Source organism: Ascaphus truei, unplaced genomic scaffold, assembly GCF_040206685.1.
Source record: "Ascaphus truei isolate aAscTru1 unplaced genomic scaffold, aAscTru1.hap1 HAP1_SCAFFOLD_918, whole genome shotgun sequence".
Taxonomy (NCBI): Eukaryota; Metazoa; Chordata; class Amphibia; order Anura; family Ascaphidae; genus Ascaphus; species Ascaphus truei.
The window spans coordinates 30806-56340 of NW_027457257.1; the positions used below are offsets into that span (position 1 = coordinate 30806).

The following is a 25535-nucleotide window of genomic DNA, read 5'->3' on the forward strand; positions in this document are numbered from 1 at the left end:
GGCCATGAGTACGGGCCAGAGTAAGGTGGAGACTTTCTGTACTCTGCATACAGGACACTGCATGCATGACAGTGTCTGTGTGTGTGTGTGTGTGTGTGTGTGTGTGTATTCCAAGTGTCAGTGTGCATAAGTAAGTGTGCTCTGTAAGTATGCCTGTGTGGCAGGTATAGGGGGGTGGTTCAGCTGGAGGAACTTATCCAGGCACAAAAGCACATAGATGCCCCAGATTATACCACCCCAAATGCTGATAATATCCTGCTGCACTTTACAGAAGATGATGCAGATGTCAGTGGGTGGTGGGTTCATTAAATCCATCCATCATATCATAGCCACACTGTGCATATGATGTACTGAATCAATCACAGGAAGACATCTCCATGGTAGGGGTAGAAGTTAACAGAATATGTCCAGCACTGTGGTGTGTAGCCCATAAATAATAATTGTGCACATTACAGAACATACTTGCAACTGCAAGATCATTTTGCTGCTTGTAGTGTTTGCTCTTGTCCTGTGCAGTGTTGTCGTAGATCCGTCTCTTCAGTGTTCACTGCAATAAAAGTAAGACATTGCATTAATATTACAGAAGTTTGGGAGCTGAAATCCCACTATGCTGCAGACATTTTCCCTTTGCATAAGATTCTTGTGATTATATCTCAATGATGATCAATAACAACTACATCATAACACAGCCGCTCAATACAAAATATGTATTTGCTATCAATGGTCATGGAGGCCAAACGTCACACAATGTACAGATATACTGCTGCGGCCGAGTTTATTCGAGCATTTGCCCGTTCTTGGCCGCAGCAGTAACCTGGCGCGCGCCGGAGGGTGCCGGGCGCACGCCGAAGCAGCGGAGGAGCGCCCTCTGATCGGGGCTTTCTCCCTTCCGCTGCCGGGTCCGTCGGGTCCCCCGGAACCCCCTGCCGCTGTCCCCCACATCGCGGGACACCAGTGCTCCCTCGGGGAGCCCTGGACGCGCGTGCAGGGGGCGCAGGCACCCGATGACGCGTGACCGTGCATCGGTGATGCGCGGCACGCTGAGGGAGTGCGGCTAGCACGCCGGGGCATCCCCCGGCTTGCGGTGCTAGCCGTGCTTCAATAAAACGTGTCGGTAGTGTAGCAAGGATTATTTCTTCCTCTGGTGCATTATGATGGGATGTGTTGTAAGATTCTGCATTATTAGCATCACTGAATCTTTTGGAAACTGAGTAATATTCTATGTTTTAATGCAATATTATGGATGATCAGCCGGTAAAATAAAGCTTACTGTATCTGTAGCCATGCTCTACCCATGATGTGCTGAATCAATGACTGCAGAGTGATTCAGAGTGGTAAACATGACTGGAACTCATCTCTGAATAGAGGACAGAACAGCAGTGCAGAGTAGGAGGTGAATGTATCTCAAATGGAAGACTTAGTAGCTGTGTGGGGAGTAGACAGTACAGACTGATCAAATAAATAGTTAAAGGAGTATCTTCAACATTACTTGGCTTTGTTATCAACATTGAAGTTTCTCTTGTTTTTTCTGTTCTTTAAATCACTACTACTGATGCCATGTGTAACCTGTACTGAGAGATATACTCTACTGGCCTAGATGAAACCATATGATGCAAACAGGATTCATCCCACTCCAGATTCATATGATTGCACCACTTCAACCTTTAATAAAACACATAGAACTACAGCAGTGCGCTACTGCACATGTTCTTGTTATGAATGGTAGTAGATGTGGTCCTTGGGTCAATACTTCATACAGCAGCCACACTCTACTCATGATGTATTGAATCAACAAAAACCTGCATGGTACAGATCATAGGAAGGGTAGAGTAGAGGGGAATATGTCCAATGCGAAACCCTTAGCAGCTGGATTGTGTGGAGTCAACAAAACGACAAATACTAAATGAGAAATATACACATTGCTTATCTGTCTCTGTGTAGTCATTTTCCTCCTCTTCAACTGTCTTTCAAAATTTCTCTTCTGACAGAAAAGAAACACATGGCTTCAATATTCACTGTTCTTCCCTCCTGAAATAAAAGTTAAGCATTGCATGGTTATGATCATACATACAATGAACCTTGCGCCAAACCATGTGATCCAAAGTAAATCCACCTCCCACCCATAGCTGTGTTCCTTCTAGAGCTTCTACCACACAAGTCATTAATGTTCGTGACACTGTACTGCAGTCACAGTCTGCACACAAAGTACTGAATCAATTACATCACACTGAAAAGGCAGTCTACATGATGCAATAGTTAACCATAATAACTCTGTCATGCAAATGACAGGAAAACCTATATGTATATCATTAGGGGAGAGGGGAAAAATAATTAAAAAATAAGTGCGACAAATAAAAACAGATTATAGGAAAGTAAATCCTTGCCCTGGGAACTTTACAATCTAATAGAAATGTTAGAAGACTTAAAGAGAGGCAGCAGTTGGGGGAAGAAGTGCAGTAGATGACAATGCTTGTCCTTAATGGTGGGTACAATTAGTAGAAAGCACATCTTGGGAACAATAGTTGTTAGCAGTGACTGTGGGTGTGGGACAGTAGCCACGAGTCAAAGTTTTTTAAATGCTTGATTTAAGTCGTGAATTTTAAGATTGGTCTTACATGTGGGTGGAAGAGGTTATGTTGGCATATACTGAGTGTGAGGAAGTTTCACATGTACGGTGCAGTGATGGAAAATGGTTTCAGGCAAGTGAGAGAACAGTAGAGGTGAAAGAAGTTTACAGGAGACAGTTATGGTTATAGTGCAAGAGACAAGCAAGGGCATAACGAGAGATCAAAGATGATATGCAAGAAGGAGCAGATTAATGGAGAGCCTTAACAAAAAGGTAAGGAGGAGAACTTTGTAGGTGATACAAAAACTTGATGGGATGCCAGGACAGGGATTTAAGGAGATGAGCAGAGACTGTTGTGGGAGAAAGTGAGATAATTCAAGCAGCAGAGTTTTGCATAGGAGAAAGTTGTGAAGCATGGAGGCCTGTTAGTAGTATGTTAAAATAACCTATAGGATAACAGTATACATTGGAGTTTTAGCAGTAGGTTGAGAGGGGAAAGGGAAGATGTTGGCAATATTACAGAGAAAGAGGCAACACATTTTACCCATAGCCGTGCATGTGAATGGAGATGGAATTGAAGAGCCAAATGTTACTCCTATGCAACATGTTTGATGACAAGATAGATGGTAGTACTGTTTACTGTGATGGAGAAAGGGGATAATATGAGCCCAGTGTTAGACATTAAGTTTAAGGCAGTGGAGTGCCATCCATGAGCATATAGCCAGGAGACAACCCAAGAGTAGGGACTGGATTGCAGGAGTGAGAACAGGGGTGGATAGATTTGTGTGTGTATCATCCGCATAGAGATTATATCTAAGGCCAAAAGCATTGATGAAGTCACCAAATGATAGTATGTAGAGAGAAAGAGAGATCTCAGAACAGAGCCCTGATGTATACCCACAGACAGATCAATAGAAGACGAAGACATGTTAGCAACAGAGATGGAGAATGTGTGACAGGAAAGTTATGATGAAAACCAGGATAGAACTTTGTTACTGATACCAAGAGAGAGTTTAGAATATGAAGGAGGAGAGTGATTGAGAGCATCAAACGCAGCCGATAGATCAAGTAGGATTAGTAGGGAAAAACCTTGGGAATTAGCTTTAAGCACAGTCTGTAGAACGTGCTGTACGAAAGGCAGGTTGTAAAGGATCCAGGAGGGCATGTGATTTAAGAATGTTGACACTAGCAATTAGAAGGCAAACAGCATGAGGGATACAGAGCGGTAGTTAGTAAGGCACATAGGGTGTAGTTTGTTTCTGACAAAAGGGTGACCGCTACAGGCTTAAAGTAAGAGGGCGAAAATCCAGAGAATAGGGAGAAATTGAAGATGTGGGTGAGAGTGGGGACTAAGAGATGCAGTAAGGTGTGAGGGGATACGATCTAGAGGGCATGTGATAGAGGGAGAATAGAAGATGATTAGCTTCCAGCTCTGTAAGAGAAGAAAAGGAGTCAAGTGCAGAAGGAGATTTGGGTAGAAGGAGAGAAGGGGGAAGGGACAGAAGGAATCTCCTTTTGGGTGGCATCCACCTTGCCTCTGAAGTAGTCAAATGCTTGAGGAGAAGTGAAGGAAGGATGGCAAGTGGGAGGAGAAGGTCAGTGGAGGGAGTCAAATACAGAGAAAAAAAACAGCGTAAATTAAATTTGAGTGTTGATGAGTGTGGAAAAAAGTAGTGTATTTAGCCCTAGAGAGCAGCTTTATACAGGACAGGAGACATTTTTACTGTAGAAAAATCAAACAAAGTGTGAGATTTCCTCCGTAGGTATTAAGAACAGCGAGTGGAAGTGTGATGAGTGTGTTTGGGAATTTAGCCAAAGGTGTGGGTTAGAGGGATGAGTGTGTCAGAGCCTATAGGGGGCATATAGATAGGAGGATAGCATTGTAAGAGTTAATAAGATTGTTAGTTTAAGCAGAAAGAAAGAGAGAGAAGAGAGAAGAGAGGTTAGAGTAGATGTCAGAGGAGAGTTTAATTAAGCAGAGGCAAATCAGTGGGACAGGTAAGATGCGGTGAGGGGAATGACTGATTGTGACTGATGAGAGCAGAAGAGGTTATGTACAACTAGAGCCTTGTTAGTAAGAGTGGACATTCCAGAGGGCACAGGAGAAGGGAAGAGAAAAGTAAGGAAAGGAATGTGGATTACATTAGATAGGTTAACACTCTTAGTAGGGAGGCCTGATGTGTATATGAGCCGGTCCAAGATTATAAGAGATATCCCCCAACATCAGCGAGCATAGAAGGAGACACAGAGATAGGTGTAGAGAGAGACAGAGATAGGGATATGTAGAGAGAGAAGGGCGTCAAGAGAATGAGACAGATAGGCGTAGAGAGAGGAGACATAGAGAGAGGGGGCTTTGAGAGGGGGGCGTAGAGAATGAGGGAAGGTGGAAGAGAATAGGATGTGCAGGAGTGCATTTCATTGAGCAGTGCAGAAATAGCTGCAATAGAGGTCTGTACAAATGGTGCTTTGTGTAGACACATGCAAAGGTAGGGGAAGGAAAGTGTATAGAACATGTGGATAAAAGCAGGAGTGTGGAAGTTAGAGAAATTAGAAAAGTTTTACAGAGGAGTGAGGAAACAGTAAACAGAAAGAACAAGAGAGAGGTTACATTGGGATGACGTGCTGTGGTAGAGAGAAATGCTAGGAGAGAGCCTCCAGATATTAGAGGACATGAATTGAGAGAGCAAATGTATAAATCAAAACCGGAGGGGGAGGTATAGCACGAAAGCTTGCACAGCAGTTGATGAAGATTATAGTCTTAAAGTTGCGTGTACCTGTCAGGGCACTCAAGAAGGTCAATGCTCACAAGTGCAGAGTTCATGAAGAAATGCTGAATCCAGTTCCCCTCCAATTTAATTTTAATATAACTTTTTCATTCTTCATTACTGCAAAAAGCAAACAAAACAAAACCACATTGCATTACTATTTTCAAAATGGATTGAATGACATATTCAACAGTAACTGTGTGATGCCAATATTGCCTTCTCACTCGTAGGCCAGTACGGTCAGGTACCCAGTACTGATAAAACAATAAGTGCCCGTACTAAGTACCAATATGAATTATAAGGAAATGTAAAATCTCCAGGTCTCTCTCCATCTCTGCAACAGATATATGGATAAGCCCATATTAAGGCATCACGTGACCGGAGCCGTCACTGACTGGGTATACGCAAAGATGCAGGGAGATGCAAAGAAAGGGAGGGAGAGAGACAGGGAGAAGATGGGAAACGGAGGGAGGCACGGATGGCAGGCCTCTCTCTTTCACTGGTGCATGCAAGGAGCTGGTCCCAACATCCACAAAGTGTTTGTGTATTATTGGTTGTGTTTTATGGCGGTAGGAGGATAGTGTGTATATTGTGTGTGTGTGGGAGTATTATATTGTGTGTAGGGTATTATAGTGTGTATATTATGTTGAGGTGCAGAGGAGAGTGTTAGATTGGGTATCTTGTGTTAGGGGGTATTGTGTATATTGTGTTTAAGACTATAATATTATTGGGGAGATTATTATTGAGGAGGTATTAAAGTGTGTATTGTGGGGAGTATTAGTGTATGTATTATTTGTGGGTGACAGATGCTGTGGGTAGGCCAAGAGTACGGGCCAGACTAAGGTGGAGACTTTCTGTACTCTGCATACAGGACTCTACATGTACTGCAGAGGTGAAATTCCCCCAACTCCAATTTGCTACACTCTCCAAGAGAGAATATTGTGATCAGAGGTGGAAGATGAGCAGGGTCACTGCCCAGGGAGTAGCCTGTCAGGGGGCATGGAAATCTCTTTTGGTGCGTATGTTGCCACGTGGCATTGATTGACCGGTCAATTAGCACTGCTTCCTATCACAGTGACATGATCCGGTGCTGTGATCGGTTGCAGCGCTGACCAAGGTGTGTTAGTGCAGCAATTTACAGGGAGGGAACAGAGGTTGTGGGTGACAGATGCTGGGGGTAGGCCAAGAGTACGGGCCAGAGCAAGGTGGAGATATTCTGTACTCTGCATGCCCATCCTGCATGCCCAGGACTCTGCATGCATGCCAGTGGCTGTGGGGTGTGTGTGTGTAGGTATGCCAAGTGTCAGTGTGCATAAGTAAGTGTGCTGTGTGTGTAAGTAAGTTTGCCTGTGTGCAGGAGGTGTAGGGGGGTGGGGGGCGGGGGGCGGTTCAGCTGGAGGACTTTACCCAGCACAAAAGCACATAGATGCCTCTGATTATATCACCCCAAATGCTGATAATATCCTGCTGTAGATGCACTTTACAGAAGATGATACAGATGTCATCAGTGTTTGGTGGGTTCATTAAATCAATCCATCATATAATAGCCACACTGTGCATATGATGTACTGAATCAGTAACACCAATCACAGGAAGACATCTCCATGGTAGGGGTAGTGTTGAAGTTAACAAAATATGTCCAGCACTGTGGTGTGGAGCCCATACATAATAATTGTGCACATTACCAGAACAACATATTGTCAACTGCATGATCATTTTGCTGCTTGTAGTGTATACTCTTGTCCTGTGCAGTGTTGTAGTAGATCCGTCTCTTCGGTGTTCACTGCAATAAAAGTAAGACATTGCATTAATATTACAGAAGTTTGGGGGCTGAAATCCCACTATGCTAATGACAGTTTCCCTTTGCATAAGATTCTTGTGATTATATCTCAATGATGATCAATAACAACTACATCATAACACAGCTGCTCTATACAGAATATGTATTTGCCATCAATGGTCATGGAGGCAATATGTCACACAATGTACATATATAGCAAGGATTATTTCTTCCTCTGGTGTATTATGATGGGAGGGTGAGATTCTGCATTATCAGCATCAGTAAATCTGTAGGAAACTGAGTGATATTCTATTTTTTAATGCAATATTAGGGTAAAATAAAGCTTGCTGTATCTATAGCCATGCTCTACCCATGATGTGCTGAATCAATGACTGCAGAGCGATTTAGAGTGGTAAACATGACTTGAACTCATCTCTGAATAGAGGGTAGCACAGTAGTGCAGAGTAGAAGGTGAATGTATCTCAAATGGAAACCCTTAGCAGCTGTGTGGGGAGTAGACAGTACAGACTGACCAAGTAAATAGTAAAAAGTAGTAACTTCAACATTACTTGGTTTTGTTCTCCACTCCTGTTTTTCTGTTCTTTAAATCACTAATACTGATGCCATATGTAACCTGTACTGAGAGTTATATACTCTACTGGCCTAGATCAAATTAAATGATGCAAACAGGATCCCTCCCACTCAAGATTCATATGATTGCACCACCTCAACCTTTCATAGCAATAACATAGAACTGCAGCAGTGCGCTACTGCACATGTTCTTGTTATGAATGGTAGTAGATGTGGTCCTTGGGTCAGTACTTCATACTGTAGCCACACTCTATTCATGATGTATTGAATCAACAAAAATCTGCATGGTACAGATCACAGGAAGGGGTGGAGTAGAGGTGAATATGTCCAATGCGAAACCCTTAGCAGCCGGATTTTTTGGAGTCAATAAAACGACAAATACTAAATGAGAAATATACACATTGCTTATCTGTCTCTGTGTAGTCATTTTCCTCCTCTTCAACTGTCCTTCAATTTTCTATTTTGCAAGAAAATGAACACATGGCTTCAATATTCACTTCTGTTCTGCAGTCTTTCCTCTTGAAATAAAAAAGTTAAGCATTGCATTATTATTATTATAATTATTATTGACGATACATACAATGAACCTTGCTCCAAACCATGTGATACAAAGCAAATCCACCTCCCTCCCACAGCTGTGCTCCTTCTAGAGCTTCTACCACACAAGTTATTCATGTCAGTGAAACTGTACTGCAGTCCCGGTCTGCACACAATCTACTGAATCAATGACATCACACTGTGTCACACAATGTCATGCTAACGACAGGAAACAATCTTTGTATATATAATAATAATAATAATAATAATAATAATAAAAAAAATAAGACAGGACAGACACTCCTACATTGCAATCAATAGAAAATAACTGGGACAGGCACTTCAAGGATGCATACGGTCCCGGATAAACTGTAGCTACCTATACACGTGTGCCTTGTCTCTAGACTCTGCAAATATCTCTATTTATATACCACCCATTGTGTACTCAGCGCTTTACAAGAGAGACCAAAAAGTACAGGAAATTATTATACAATAAGTTCAACAAACAAAAACAGACAATAGGAAAGTAAATCCCTGTCCTGGGTAGTTTACAATCTAAGAGAAATGTAAGGAGACTTACAGAGAGACAACAGGTGGGGGAACAAGTGCAGTAGATGACAATGCTTGTCCTTAATGGTGGGTACTTGTAGTATAAAGCACTTCTTGGGAACAATAGTTAGTGACTGAATGAGTGACAGTAGCAACGAGTAAAAGCTATTGAAATGCTTCATTTAAGTTGTGAATTTTAAGGTTGATCTTAAATGTGGGTGGAAGAGGGTATGTTGGCATATACTGAGTGTGTGTGAGTTTCACAGGTAAATTGATGGGAAAGGGTTTCAGGCAAGAGAGCGAGTGCGCAGTAGAGGTGTAAGAAGTATAATGGAGACAGTTATTAGTAGAGCTTAGGAGACGAGGAAGGGCATAACGAGACCAAAGATGATATGTAGGAAGGAGCAGATGAATAGAGAATAGTGTTGGACTGGGTCCTCAACTATAAAAAAATGGGTAACGGGTACCCGGCCAAAATGAAAGGTTCTACCCGGTCGGGTACACGGTTTGGCACTTACCTTCCGGGTGGCGGTGACATCTAGGATCAGCAGCAGTCCTGTGACGGTGGCAGCATCTGTGGTGTCTTCAGCCGGCGGGGGAGCTGCAGGCTCACAGACACAGCTTACCTGCTTCGGTGCTGTGGAAGGGATTCCTGCAGCTCCCCCCGCCAGGTGAAGACACCTCTGATGCTGCCAACATCAGAGGACTGCTGCTGCTGATCCTAGATGTCTTAGGAAAGGTAAGTATAAAAGATTATTTCCAGCTGCCCTGACATTACCCGACGCCGGGTATTACCCGGCCAAGTCCACTTCTCAGTGGCCGGTTTCGAGTAATGTCCGGGTAGCTGGAAATGTGTTGGGTAACGCCGGGTACTCGGTACACCACTAATAGAGAACCTTAACAAAAAGGTAAGGAGGAGAACTTTGTATGTGATCTGAAACTTGATGGGAAGCAAGGAGAGGGATTTAAGGAGGAGGAGGAGATGAGCAGATACTGTTGTGGGAGAAAGGGAAATTATTCAAGCAGCAGAGTTTTGGATAGATTGCAAATGAGAAAGTTGTGAAGCAGGGAGCCCTGTTAGCAGTATGTTAACCCATACGATAAGGGCATGCATTGGCGTTTTAGCAGTAGATTGACAGAGAAAAGGGCAAATCTTGGAAATATTACAGAGAAAGAATCGACAAACTTTAGCCAGTGTCGTGAATGAAGATGGAAAGGGAAGAGTCAAATGTTACTCCTAGGCAATGTGCTTTCATGACAGGATGATGGTAGTACTGTTTACTGCGATGGAGAAAGGTGATATTAGGCCAGATTTAGGGGGAAATATGAGGAGCTCAGTTTTAGACATTAGGTTTAAGGCAGAAGAGTGTCATCCATGGAGGATATAGCCAGGAGGCGACCCGAAACTAGGAACTAAATTGCAGGAGTGACGGTAGGGTGGATAGGTGTGTGTATCATCTGCATAGAGATGATATCAAGGGCCAAAATAGTTGATAAGGTCAACTAGTGATAGTATGTAGTGAGAGAGGTCCCAGAACAGAGTCCTGAGGTATACCAACAGACAAAACAACAGGAGACAAAGACACGTTAGCAACAGAGATGGAGAATGTGTGATGGAGAAGTATGATGAAAACCAGGATATAAGTTTGCTGCGGATACGAAGAAAGAGTTTAGAATATGAATGAGAAGAGTGATTGACAGTATCAAAAGCAGAAGAGAGATCAAGCAGGATTAGTAAGTAAAATGGACCTTGGGAATTTTCTTTATGTACATAATTGGTTACATTGGGAAAGGCAGATTGTGAAGGGCCCAGAGGAGCATGTGATTTAAGAATGTTGATCAAACGGGAGATCACAAGACGTTCTAGCAATTAGGAGGCAAATGGTAGGACGGATACAGGGCGATAGTTAGAAATTCACACAAGGTCAAGGTTATTTTTGAGAATAGGGGTGACCACTGCATGCTTAAAAGGAAGAGTTGAAAGAGCCAAAGGATATGGAGGAATTGAAGATGTGGGTGAGAGTGAGAATATAGGATTGAGAGGGCATGTGGTAGAGGGAGAAGAGAAGATCAGGTTCCAGCTTTGTGACAGGAGAAAAGGAGTCAAGAGTGCAATGAGATCTAGATAGAAAAAGAGAGAGGGGGAAGGGAGAGAACGAATCTACTTGTGGATGGCATCCACCTTGCCTCAAGTGAGCAAAGGCTTGAGGAGAAATAAAGGATGGATGTTAAGTGGGAGGAGAAAGTCAGTGGTGGGACTCAAATACATAGAAGACAGTGTGAATGAAATTGGAGTGTTGATGAGTGAGGAAAAAGTAGTGTTTGACCTTAAAAAAAGGAGCAGAGTTTTACAGAACAGGACAAAGGTTTAGTGTAGAAAATCAGACTGTGAGATTTCCTCCATAGGTGTTAAGAGCAGCAGTGTGATGTGATGAAGTGTGATGAGAGCGTGCTTGTGAATTAAACCAATGCATGGGTTAGGCTGCGTCTATAGTAAGCACGCAACAGAAGGCAAAGTTAGCGCATGCCTGTCGCTCCAGCAATCCCTGCACTGAGGTCCGAGGCGACGGGGAGGCCCTGCATCGCTCGCACGCACTGTGGACGACCAAGCGTGTGCCCATGATAATCACGGCCTTAGAGGGATGAGTGTGTCAGAGCCTAGAAGGGGCATATAGATGATGGAGGAGGAGGGAGGAGGAGATGATAGCATTGTAAGAGTTAACAAGATAGTTAGTTTAAGCAGAAAGTGAGGAGAGGTTAGAGATAAGGGTAGATGTCAGAGGAGAGAGTTCAATTAAGCTGAGGTATCGAGTAGGACAGGGGTGAGGGGAATGAGAAGTGGTGGACATTCCAGAGGGCACGTGAGAAGGGAAGAGTAAAGTGAGACAAGGAATGTGGATTACATTAGATGGGTTAATACGCTTAGCAGGGAGGTGGAGAGAGAGGCAAGAGGCAGAGGGTGGTGTAGGGGTAGAGGAAGAGATGTTGCATGTACCTTGTCAGAACATTAAAGAACGTCAATTCACACTGGTGCAGAGTTGATGATGAAATGCTGAATCCAGTTCACGTCCAATTCAATTTTAACAGAACTTTTTCATTCTTCATTACTGAAAAAAAAGAAAAGTAAAAAACAATGCATTACTATTTTCAAAATGGATTGAATTCCCCCACCAATGACTATGTGTTACCAATATATCCCTCTCAGTCCCACTGCAGCACATACTGTACCAGTGTGAAAGTAAGAAGGTACACAGTACCGGTAAAACAATACGTGCCGGTACTATGCACCATATGAATTATAAGGGGATGTAAATCTCCCAGTCTCTCTCCATATCCGCAACAGAGCGGGCTCCGGTCAGTGGCATGGATGCCCATATATGGGTATGCTCATATTTGGGCATCCCATGTCACTGACCGGAGCCGGCTCTGAGTATAGGGATATATGCGGAGACGCAGAGGTGCAAGGAAATGGGAGGAGGCACGGTGAGAAACAGGGAGAGACCACAGGAAGATAGAGGGCAACAACTTCCACAAGGTACTTGTATGGGTATAATTGTTTGTATTTTGTGCAGAGGGGGTAATTTCAGATAAAATACAATTCTCCACCCTCTACGAAACAATTCCACTTTGTTCAGTAAGCCAGAAAGTCTTGGTCCCATGTGGACTGAATTTAATGCAAATAAGGTCCTTAATACACAAGTAAAGAATAAAGTTACTTATTCTCTACTGTAAGAAGTGCCACATTGCCCACTATTTGGGTCCTGTGCCCAGATTGTGACCATGCATGGCAGAGGTGAGATTCCCCCAACTCCAATTTGCTACACTCTCCAAGAGAGATAATTGTGATCAGAGGTGGAACTAGGGGAGGGTGTGAGCAGGGTCACTGCCCAGGGAGTAACCTGACTGGGGGCACGGAAATCTCATTTAGTGCATATGTTGCGGCACTGCATTGATTGACCGGTCAATCTGCACTGCTGCCTGTCACAGTGACATCCTGATCGGGCACTGTGATCAGCTATAGCACTGACCCAGGTGAGATAGTTCAGCACTTTACAAGGAGGGAACAGATGTTGTGGGTGACAGATGCTGGAGGTAGGCCAAGACTGTTGGCCAGAGTAACGTGGAGACTTACTGCACTCTGCATGCCCATCCTCTCCCTGACATCAGGGGAAGGAAGTGGCCCTGGGGTGTGTGTAGGTATGCCAGATGTCAGTGTATGCATAAGCAAGTATGCCTGTGTAGTGGGAGGTGTAGGGGCGTTAAGCTGGAGGACTTAAAACAGGCACAAAAGCACATAGATACCTCTGATTATACCGCACCAAATGCTGATAATATCATGCTGTAGCTGCACTTTACAGAAGATGATGCAGATGTCATCATTGGTTGGTGGGTTCATTAAATCAATCCATCATATCATAACCACACTGTGCATATGATGTACTGAATCAGTAACACCAGGAAGACATCTCCATGTTAGGAGTAGAGTTGAAGTTAACAGAATATGTCCAGCACTGTGGTGTGTAGCCCATAAATAATAATTGTGCACATTACCAGAACAACATACTGTCAACTGCAAGATCATTTTGCTGCTTGTAGCGTATGCTCATCCTGTACAGTGTTGTAGTAGATCCGTCTCTTCAGTGTTCACTGCAACAAAAGTAAGACATTGCATTAATATTACAGACGTTTGGGGGCTGAAATCTCACTTCGCTGCGGACAATTTCCCTTTGCATAAGATTCTTGTGATTATGTCAATGATGATCAATAACTGCATCATAACACAGCCGCTCTATACAGAAGATGTACTTGCTCTCAATGGTCATGGAGGTAATACGTCACACAATGTACAGATATAGCAAGGATTATTTCTCCCACTGGTGCATTATGGCATTATGATGGGAAATGTTGTGAGATTCTGCATTATCAGCATCACTGAATCTTTTGGAAATTAAGTGATATTCTATGTTTTAATGCAATATTATGGATGATCAGCCGGTAAAATAATAATAGCTTGCTGTATCTGTAGCCATGCTCTACCCATGATGTGCTGAACCAATGACTGCAGAGAGATTCAGAGTGGTAAACATGACTGGAACGCATCTCTGAATAATGGGCAGCAAAGCAGTGCAGAATAGGAGGTGAAAGTATTTAAAATGGAAGATCCTTAGCAGCTGTGTGGGGAGTAGACAGTACAGACTGACCAAGTAAATGGTAAAAGGAGTAACTTCAACATTACTTGGCTTTGTTCTCCACATTGAAGCTTTCCTCCTCTTTAAATCACTAATACTGATGCCATGTGTAACCTGTACTGAGAGTTATATAATCTACTGGCCTAGATGAAACCATATGATGCAAACAGGATCCATCCCACTCCAGATTCATAGAATTGAACCACCTCAACCTTTCATAACAATCACATAGAACTGCAGCTGTGCGCTACTGCACATGTTCTTGTTATGAATGGTAGTAGATGTGGTCCTTGGGTCTTTACTTCATACTGTAGCCACCCTCTACTCATGATGTATTGAATCAACGAAAACTTGCATGGTTCAGATCACAGGAAGGGGTAGAGTAGAGATGAAAATATTCAATGTGAAACCCGTAGCAGCCGGATTGTGTGGAGTCAATAAAACGACAAATACTAAATGGTAAATGAGAAATATACACATTGCTTATCTGTCTCTGTGTAGTAATTTTCCTTCTCTTCAACTGTCCTTCAAATTTTCTCTTTTGCAAGAAAAGGAACACATGGCTTCAATATTCACTTCTGTTCTGCAGTCATCCCTCCTGAAATAAAAGTTAAGCATTGCATTGTTATTATGATAATACATACAATAAACCTTGCTCCAAACCATTTGATGCAAAGCAAATCCACCTCCCACCCACAGCTGTGCTCCTTCTAGAGCATGCATGTCAAACTCCAGTCCTCGAGGGTCCCAAACAGGCCAGGTTTTCAGTAGGGATATCCTGAAAACCTGGCCTGTTTGCTGCCCTCGAGGACTGGAGTTTGACATCCTTGTTCTTGAGCTTCTACCACGCAAGTCATCCATGTGAGTGACACTGTACTGCAGTCCTGGTCTGCACACAATCTACTGAATCAATGACATCACACTGTAAAGGCAATCTACAAGATGTATTAGTTGTCCACACTTCCGAAATGTTACTTTTATGTCCAAATCACTTATTCCCATGACCTGATATTTGTATTTGTTATTTATAGGATTGTCACAAAGAGTTGATGAGGTCACCAAATGATAGTATGTAGAGAGAAAGAGAGATCTCAGAACAGAGCCCTGATGTATACCCACAGACAGATCAATAGAAGACGAAGACATGTTAGCAACAGAGATGGAGAATGTGTGACAGGAAAGTTATGATGAAAACCAGGATAGAACTGTGTTACGGATACCAAGAGAGAGTTTAGAATATGAAGGAGGAGAGTGATTGAGAGCATCAAACGCAGCAGATAGATCAAGTAGGATTAGTAGGGAAAAGTGACCTTGGGAATTTGCTTTAAGCACAGTCTGTAGAACGAGCTGTACGAAAGGCAGGTTGTAAAGGATCCAGGAGGGAATGTGATTTAAGAATGTTGACATTCTAGCAATTAGGAGACAAACAGCAGGAGGGATACAGGGCGGTAGTTAGTAAGGCACATAGGGTGTAGGTTGTTTCTGAGAAAAGGGTGACCACTACAGGCTTAAAGTAAGAGGGTAAAGAGCCAGAGAATAGGGAGGAATTGAAGATGTGGGTGAGAGTGGGGACTAAGAGATGCAGTAAGGTGTGAGGGGATACGATCTAGAGGGCATGTGGTAGAGGGAGAAGAGAAGATGATTAGCTTCCAGCTCTGTAAGAGAAGAAAAGGAGTCAAATGCAGAAGGAGAGTTAGGTAGAAGGAGAGAAGGGGGAAGGGACAGAAGGAATCTCCTTGTGGGTGGCATCCACCTTGCCTCTGAAGTAGTCAAATGCTTGAGGAGAAGTGAAGGAAGGATGGCAAGTGTGAGGAGAAGGTTAGTGGAGGGAGTCAAATACAGGGAAAAAAAGACAGCGTAAATTAAATTTGAGTGTTGATGAATGTGAAAAAAAAGTAGTGTGGTTTGGCCCCAGAGAGCAGCTTTATACAGGACTGGAGACATTTTTACTGTAGAAAAATCAAATATCAATTGTGTGATTTCCTTCATAGGCATTAAGAACAGCGAGTGGAAGTGTGATGAACATGTTTGGGAATTTAGCCAAGGGTGTGGGCTAGAGGGACAAGTGTGTCAGAGCCTAGAGGGGGCATATAGATAGGAGGATAGCATTGTAAGAGTTAATAAGATTGTTAGTTTAAGCGGAAAGAGAGAGAGAGCAGAGAGGTTAGAGTAGATGTCAGAGGAGAGTTTAATTAAGCAGAGGCAAATCAGTGGGACAGGTAAGATGGGGTGAGGGGAATGACTGATTGTGAATGATGAGAGCAGAAGAGGTCATGTACAACTAGAGCCTTGTTAGTCAGAGAACGGACATTCCAGATGGCATAGGAGAAGGGAAGAGAAAAGTAAGGAAAGGAATGTGGATTACATTAGATAGGTTAACACTCTTAGCAGGGAGGCAGAGGCAGGGAGGCCCGATGTGTATATGAGCAGGTTCAAGATTATAAGAGATATCCCACACATCAGCAAACATAGAAGGAGACACAGAGATAGGTGTAGAGAGAGACAGAGATAGCTCTATGTAGAGAGAGAGGGACGTAGAGAGAATGAGACAGATAGGCGCAGAGAGAGGGGGCGCAGAGAGAGGGGGCACAGAGAATAGGATATTAAAGAGTGCTTTTCATTGAGCAGTGCAGAAATAGCTGCAATAGAGGTCTGTACAAATGGTGCAGTGTGTAGACACATGCAAAGGTAGGGGAAGGAAAGAGGAGAACATGTGGATAAAAGCAGGAGTGTGGAAGTTAGAGAAATTAGAAAAGTTTAACAGAGGAGTGAGGAAACAGCAAGCAGAAAGAACAAGAGAGAGGTTACATTGGGATGACGTTCTGTGGTAAAGAGAAAATGCTAGGAGAGAGCTTTCAAATATTAGAGGACATGAATTGAGGGAGCAAATGTATAAATCAAAACCTGAGGGGGAGGTATAGCACGAAAGCTTGCACAGCAGATTATAGTCTTAATGTTGCGTGTACCTGTCAGGGTATTCAAGAAGTTAAATTCTCACAAGTGCAGAGTTCATGATGAAATGCTGAATCTAGTCCCCCTCCAATTTAATTTTAATATAACTTTTCCATTCTTCATTACTGCAAAAAGCAAACAAAACAAAACCACATTGCATTACTATTTTCAAAATGGATTGAATGGCATATTCAACAGTGACTGTGTGATGCCAATATTCCCCACTCACTCGTAGTGAAGCACATATTGTACTAGTGTTGAAAGTAGGCCGGTAGAGTCAGGTACGCAGTACTGATAAAACAATAAGTGCCCGTCGTAAGTACCAGCTCCGCAACAGTGCGGGCATCACATTAGTGACGTGGATGAACATATATGGATAAGCCCATATTAAGGCATCACGTGACCAGAGCCGTCACTGACTGGGTATACGTAAAGACGCAGGGAGATGCAAGGAAAGGGAGGGAGAGAGACAGGGAGAAGATGTGAAACGGAGGAAGGCACGGATGGAGGGAGTTCTTCCGAGCTTCTGCGGGCCTCTCTCTTTCACTGGTGCATGCCGGGAGCTGGTCCCAACATCCACAAAGTGTGTGTGTATTATTGGTTGTATTTTATGGGGGTAGGAGGGTAGTGTGTATATTGTGTGTGTGGGAGTATTATATTGTGTGTAGAGGTGCAGAGGAGAGTACTAGATTGTGTATCTTGTGTAAGGGTGTTGTGTATATTGTGTTTGGAGCTATAATATTATTGTGGAGATTAGTATTGAGGAGGTATTATAGTGTGTATTGTGGGGAGTATTAGTGTGTGTATTGTTTGTGGGTGACAGATGCTGGGGGTATGCAGCAATCCCTGCACTGAGGTCCGAGGCGGCTCTGCATCGCTCGCACGCACTGTGGACGACCAAGCATGTGCCCATGATAATCATGGCCTTAGAGGGATGAGTGTGTCAGAGCCTAGAAGGGGTATATATATAATGGAGGAGGGAGGAGGAAGGAGGAGGAGGGAGGAGGAGATGATAGCATTGTAAAAGTTAACAAGATAGTTAGTTTAAGCAGAAAGTGAGGAGAGGTTAGAGATAAGGGTAGATGTCAGAGGAGAGAGTTCAATTAAGCTGAGGTATCGAGTAGGACAGGGGTGAGGGGAATGAGAGGTGGTGGATGAGAGCAGAAGAGGTCATGTACAAATAGACCTTGTTAGTCAGAGAGCAGTCATTCCAGAGGGCACGTGAGAAGTGAAGAGTAAAGTGAGACATGGAATGTGGATTACATTAGATGGGTTAATACGCTTAGCAGGGAGGTGGAGAGAGAGAGGCAAGAGGCAGAGAGTGGTGCAGGGGTTGAGGAAGAGATGTTGCATGTACCTTATCAGAACATTAAAGAACATCAATTCACACTGGTGCAGAGTTGATGATGAATCCAGTTCACCTCCAATTCAATTTTAACAGAAATGTTTCATTCTTCATTACTGAAAAAAAAGAAAAGTAAAAAACATTTCATTACTATTTTCAAAATGGATTGAATTCCCCCAACAATGACTATGTGTTACCAATATATCCCTCTCAGTCCCACTGCAGCATATACTGTACCAGTGTGAAAGTAGGAAGGTACACAGTACCGGTAAAACAATACGTGCTGGTACTATGCACCATATGAATTATAAGGGGATGTAAATCTCCCAGTCTCTCTCCATATCCGCAACAGAGCGGGCTCCGGTCAGTGGCATGGATGCCCATATATGGGTATGCTCATATTTGGGCATCCCATGTCACTGACCGGAGCCGGCTCTGAGTATAGGGATATATGCGGAGACGCAGAGGTGCAAGGAAATGGGAGGAGGCACGGTGAGAAACAGGGAGAGACCACAGGAAGATAGAGGGCAACAACTTCCACAAGGTACTTGTATGGGTATAATTGTTTGTATTTTGTGCAGAGGGGGTAATTTCAGATAAAATACAATTCTCCACCCTCTACGAAACAATTCCACTTTGTTCAGTAAGCCAGAAAGTCTTGGTCCCATGTGGACTGAATTTAATGCAAATAAGGTCCTTAATACACAAGTAAAGAATAAAGTTACTTATTCTCTACTGTAAGAAGTGCCACATTGCCCACTATTTGGGTCCTGTGCCCAGATTGTGACCATGCATGGCAGAGGTGAGATTCCCCCAACTCCAATTTGCTACACTCTCCAAGAGAGATAATTGTGATCAGAGGTGGAACTAGGGGAGGGTGTGAGCAGGGTCACTGCCCAGGGAGTAACCTGACTGGGGGCACGGAAATCTCATTTAGTGCATATGTTGCGGCACTGCATTGATTGACCGGTCAATCTGCACTGCTGCCTGTCACAGTGACATCCTGATCGGGCACTGTGATCAGCTATAGCACTGACCCAGGTGAGATAGTTCAGCACTTTACAAGGAGGGAACAGATGTTGTGGGTGACAGATGCTGGAGGTAGGCCAAGACTGTTGGCCAGAGTAACGTGGAGACTTACTGCACTCTGCATGCCCATCCTCTCCCTGACATCAGGGGAAGGAAGTGGCCCTGGGGTGTGTGTAGGTATGCCAGATGTCAGTGTATGCATAAGCAAGTATGCCTGTGTAGTGGGAGGTGTAGGGGCGTTAAGCTGGAGGACTTAAAACAGGCACAAAAGCACATAGATACCTCTGATTATACCGCACCAAATGCTGATAATATCATGCTGTAGCTGCACTTTACAGAAGATGATGCAGATGTCATCATTGGTTGGTGGGTTCATTAAATCAATCCATCATATCATAACCACACTGTGCATATGATGTACTGAATCAGTAACACCAGGAAGACATCTCCATGTTAGGAGTAGAGTTGAAGTTAACAGAATATGTCCAGCACTGTGGTGTGTAGCCCATAAATAATAATTGTGCACATTACCAGAACAACATACTGTCAACTGCAAGATCATTTTGCTGCTTGTAGCGTATGCTCATCCTGTACAGTGTTGTAGTAGATCCGTCTCTTCAGTGTTCACTGCAACAAAAGTAAGACATTGCATTAATATTACAGACGTTTGGGGGCTGAAATCTCACTTCGCTGCGGACAATTTCCCTTTGCATAAGATTCTTGTGATTATGTCAATGATGATCAATAACTGCATCATAACACAGCCGCTCTATACAGAAGATGTACTTGCTCTCAATGGTCATGGAGGTAATACGTCACACAATGTACAGATATAGCAAGGATTATTTCTCCCACTGGTGCATTATGGCATTATGATGGGAAATGTTGTGAGATTCTGCATTATCAGCATCACTGAATCTTTTGGAAATTAAGTGATATTCTATGTTTTAATGCAATATTATGGATGATCAGCCGGTAAAATAATAATAGCTTGCTGTATCTGTAGCCATGCTCTACCCATGATGTGCTGAACCAATGACTGCAGAGAGATTCAGAGTGGTAAACATGACTGGAACGCATCTCTGAATAATGGGCAGCAAAGCAGTGCAGAATAGGAGGTGAAAGTATTTAAAATGGAAGATCCTTAGCAGCTGTGTGGGGAGTAGACAGTACAGACTGACCAAGTAAATGGTAAAAGGAGTAACTTCAACATTACTTGGCTTTGTTCTCCACATTGAAGCTTTCCTCCTCTTTAAATCACTAATACTGATGCCATGTGTAACCTGTACTGAGAGTTATATAATCTACTGGCCTAGATGAAACCATATGATGCAAACAGGATCCATCCCACTCCAGATTCATAGAATTGAACCACCTCAACCTTTCATAACAATCACATAGAACTGCAGCTGTGCGCTACTGCACATGTTCTTGTTATGAATGGTAGTAGATGTGGTCCTTGGGTCTTTACTTCATACTGTAGCCACCCTCTACTCATGATGTATTGAATCAACGAAAACTTGCATGGTTCAGATCACAGGAAGGGGTAGAGTAGAGATGAAAATATTCAATGTGAAACCCGTAGCAGCCGGATTGTGTGGAGTCAATAAAACGACAAATACTAAATGGTAAATGAGAAATATACACATTGCTTATCTGTCTCTGTGTAGTAATTTTCCTTCTCTTCAACTGTCCTTCAAATTTTCTCTTTTGCAAGAAAAGGAACACATGGCTTCAATATTCACTTCTGTTCTGCAGTCATCCCTCCTGAAATAAAAGTTAAGCATTGCATTGTTATTATGATAATACATACAATAAACCTTGCTCCAAACCATTTGATGCAAAGCAAATCCACCTCCCACCCACAGCTGTGCTCCTTCTAGAGCATGCATGTCAAACTCCAGTCCTCGAGGGTCCCAAACAGGCCAGGTTTTCAGTAGGGATATCCTGAAAACCTGGCCTGTTTGCTGCCCTCGAGGACTGGAGTTTGACATCCTTGTTCTTGAGCTTCTACCACGCAAGTCATCCATGTGAGTGACACTGTACTGCAGTCCTGGTCTGCACACAATCTACTGAATCAATGACATCACACTGTAAAGGCAATCTACAAGATGTATTAGTTGTCCACACTTCCGAAATGTTACTTTTATGTCCAAATCACTTATTCCCATGACCTGATATTTGTATTTGTTATTTATAGGATTGTCACAAAGAGTTGATGAGGTCACCAAATGATAGTATGTAGAGAGAAAGAGAGATCTCAGAACAGAGCCCTGATGTATACCCACAGACAGATCAATAGAAGACGAAGACATGTTAGCAACAGAGATGGAGAATGTGTGACAGGAAAGTTATGATGAAAACCAGGATAGAACTGTGTTACGGATACCAAGAGAGAGTTTAGAATATGAAGGAGGAGAGTGATTGAGAGCATCAAACGCAGCAGATAGATCAAGTAGGATTAGTAGGGAAAAGTGACCTTGGGAATTTGCTTTAAGCACAGTCTGTAGAACGAGCTGTACGAAAGGCAGGTTGTAAAGGATCCAGGAGGGCATGTGATTTAAGAATGTTGACATTCTAGCAATTAGGAGACAAACAGCAGGAGGGATACAGGGCGGTAGTTAGTAAGGCACATAGGGTGTAGGTTGTTTCTGAGAAAAGGGTGACCACTACAGGCTTAAAGTAAGAGGGTAAAGAGCCAGAGAATAGGGAGGAATTGAAGATGTGGGTGAGAGTGGGGACTAAGAGATGCAGTAAGGTGTGAGGGGATACGATCTAGAGGGCATGTGGTAGAGGGAGAAGAGAAGATGATTAGCTTCCAGCTCTGTAAGAGAAGAAAAGGAGTCAAATGCAGAAGGAGAATTAGGTAGAAGGAGAGAAGGGGGAAGGGACAGAAGGAATCTCCTTGTGGGTGGCATCCACCTTGCCTCTGAAGTAGTCAAATGCTTGAGGAGAAGTGAAGGAAGGATGGCAAGTGTGAGGAGAAGGTTAGTGGAGGGAGTCAAATACAGGGAAAAAAAGACAGCGTAAATTAAATTTGAGTGTTGATGAATGTGAAAAAAAAGTAGTGTGGTTTGGCCCCAGAGAGCAGCTTTATACAGGACTGGAGACATTTTTACTGTAGAAAAATCAAATATCAATTGTGTGATTTCCTTCATAGGCATTAAGAACAGCGAGTGGAAGTGTGATGAACATGTTTGGGAATTTAGCCAAGGGTGTGGGCTAGAGGGACAAGTGTGTCAGAGCCTAGAGGGGGCATATAGATAGGAGGATAGCATTGTAAGAGTTAATAAGATTGTTAGTTTAAGCGGAAAGAGAGAGAGAGGTTAGAGTAGATGTCAGAGGAGAGTTTAATTAAGCAGAGGAAAATCAGTGGGACAGGTAAGATGGGGTGAGGGGAATGACTGATTGTGAATGATGAGAGCAGAAGAGGTCATGTACAACTAGAGCCTTGTTAGTCAGAGAACGGGCATTCCAGATGGCATAGGAGAAGGGAAGAGAAAAGTAAGGAAAGGAATGTGGATTACATTAGATAGGTTAACACTCTTAGCAGGGAGGCAGAGGCAGGGAGGCCCGATGTGTATATGAGCAGGTTCAAGATTATAAGAGATATCCCACACATCAGCAAACATAGAAGGAGACACAGAGATAGGTGTAGAGAGAGACAGAGATAGCTCTATGTAGAGAGAGAGGGACGTAGAGAGAATGAGACAGATAGGCGCAGAGAGAGGGGGCGCAGAGAGAGGAGGCGCCAAAAGAGGGGGCGCAGAGAGAGGGGGCACAGAGAATAGGATATTAAAGAGTGCTTTTCATTGAGCAGTGCAGAAATAGCTGCAATAGAGGTCTGTACAAATGGTGCAGTGTGTAGACACATGCAAAGGTAGGGGAAGGAAAGAGGAGAACATGTGGATAAAAGCAGGAGTGTGGAAGTTAGAGAAATTAGAAAAGTTTAACAGAGGAGTGAGGAAACAGCAAGCAGAAAGAACAAGAGAGAGGTTACATTGGGATGACGTTCTGTGGTAAAGAGAAAATGCTAGGAGAGAGCTTTCAAATATTAGAGGACATGAATTGAGGGAGCAAATGTATAAATCAAAACCTGAGGGGGAGGTATAGCACGAAAGCTTGCACAGCAGATTATAGTCTTAATGTTGCGTGTACCTGTCAGGGTATTCAAGAAGTTAAATTCTCACAAGTGCAGAGTTCATGATGAAATGCTGAATCTAGTCCCCCTCCAATTTAATTTTAATATAACTTTTCCATTCTTCATTACTGCAAAAAGCAAACAAAACAAAACCACATTGCATTACTATTTTCAAAATGGATTGAATGGCATATTCAACAGTGACTGTGTGATGCCAATATTCCCCACTCACTCGTAGTGAAGCACATATTGTACTAGTGTTGAAAGTAGGCCGGTAGAGTCAGGTACGCAGTACTGATAAAACAATAAGTGCCCGTCGTAAGTACCAGCTCCGCAACAGTGTGGGCATCACATTAGTGACGTGGATGAACATATATGGATAAGCCCATATTAAGGCATCACGTGACCAGAGCCGTCACTGACTGGGTATACGTAAAGACGCAGGGAGATGCAAGGAAAGGGAGGGAGAGAGACAGGGAGAAGATGTGAAACGGAGGAAGGCACGGATGGAGGGAGTTCTTCCGAGCTTCTGCGGGCCTCTCTCTTTCACTGGTGCATGCCGGGAGCTGGTCCCAACATCCACAAAGTGTGTGTGTATTATTGGTTGTATTTTATGGGGGTAGGAGGGTAGTGTGTATATTGTGTGTGTGGGAGTATTATATTGTGTGTAGAGGTGCAGAGGAGAGTACTAGATTGTGTATCTTGTGTAAGGGTGTTGTGTATATTGTGTTTGGAGCTATAATATTATTGGGGAGATTAGTATTGAGGAGGTATTATAGTGTGTATTGTGGGGAGTATTAGTGTGTGTATTGTTTGTGGGTGACAGATGCTGGGGGTATGCAGCAATCCCTGCACTGAGGTCCGAGGCGGCTCTGCATCGCTCGCACGCACTGTGGACGACCAAGCATGTGCCCATGATAATCATGGCCTTAGAGGGATGAGTGTGTCAGAGCCTAGAAGGGGTATATATATAATGGAGGAGGGAGGAGGAAGGAGGAGGAGGGAGGAGGAGATGATAGCATTGTAAAAGTTAACAAGATAGTTAGTTTAAGCAGAAAGTGAGGAGAGGTTAGAGATAAGGGTAGATGTCAGAGGAGAGAGTTCAATTAAGCTGAGGTATCGAGTAGGACAGGGGTGAGGGGAATGAGAGGTGGTGGATGAGAGCAGAAGAGGTCATGTACAAATAGACCTTGTTAGTCAGAGAGCAGTCATTCCAGAGGGCACGTGAGAAGTGAAGAGTAAAGTGAGACATGGAATGTGGATTACATTAGATGGGTTAATACGCTTAGCAGGGAGGTGGAGAGAGAGAGGCAAGAGGCAGAGAGTGGTGCAGGGGTTGAGGAAGAGATGTTGCATGTACCTTATCAGAACATTAAAGAACATCAATTCACACTGGTGCAGAGTTGATGATGAATCCAGTTCACCTCCAATTCAATTTTAACAGAAATGTTTCATTCTTCATTACTGAAAAAAAAGAAAAGTAAAAAACATTTCATTACTATTTTCAAAATGGATTGAATTCCCCCAACAATGACTATGTGTTACCAATATATCCCTCTCAGTCCCACTGCAGCATATACTGTACCAGTGTGAAAGTAGGAAGGTACACAGTACCGGTAAAACAATACGTGCCGGTACTATGCACCATATGAATTATAAGGGGATGTAAATCTCCCAGTCTCTCTCCATATCCGCAACAGAGCGGGCTCCGGTCAGTGGCATGGATGCCCATATATGGGTATGCTCATATTTGGGCATCCCATGTCACTGACCGGAGCCGGCTCTGAGTATAGGGATATATGCGGAGACGCAGAGGTGCAAGGAAATGGGAGGAGGCACGGTGAGAAACAGGGAGAGACCACAGGAAGATAGAGGGCAACAACTTCCACAAGGTACTTGTATGGGTATAATTGTTTGTATTTTGTGCAGAGGGGGTAATTTCAGATAAAATACAATTCTCCACCCTCTACGAAACAATTCCACTTTGTTCAGTAAGCCAGAAAGTCTTGGTCCCATGTGGACTGAATTTAATGCAAATAAGGTCCTTAATACACAAGTAAAGAATAAAGTTACTTATTCTCTACTGTAAGA

General features: G+C 43.3%; 2 long non-coding RNA genes across 2 annotated transcripts; both read right to left on the reverse strand.

Annotated features, from left to right (window-relative positions):
- Positions 1-14344: 14344 nt before the first annotated feature.
- Positions 14345-18395, reverse strand: LOC142486503 (uncharacterized). Its single transcript, XR_012798996.1, has 3 exons — positions 18287-18395; positions 16944-17054; positions 14345-14575 (listed from the first exon to the last, which is right to left on the reverse strand). It is a non-coding gene; the product is annotated as an uncharacterized LOC142486503 (long non-coding RNA).
- Positions 18396-20839: 2444 nt separating this feature from the next.
- Positions 20840-24895, reverse strand: LOC142486502 (uncharacterized). Its single transcript, XR_012798995.1, has 3 exons — positions 24805-24895; positions 23462-23572; positions 20840-21070 (listed from the first exon to the last, which is right to left on the reverse strand). It is a non-coding gene; the product is annotated as an uncharacterized LOC142486502 (long non-coding RNA).
- Between the last annotated feature and the right edge of the window lie 640 nt (positions 24896-25535).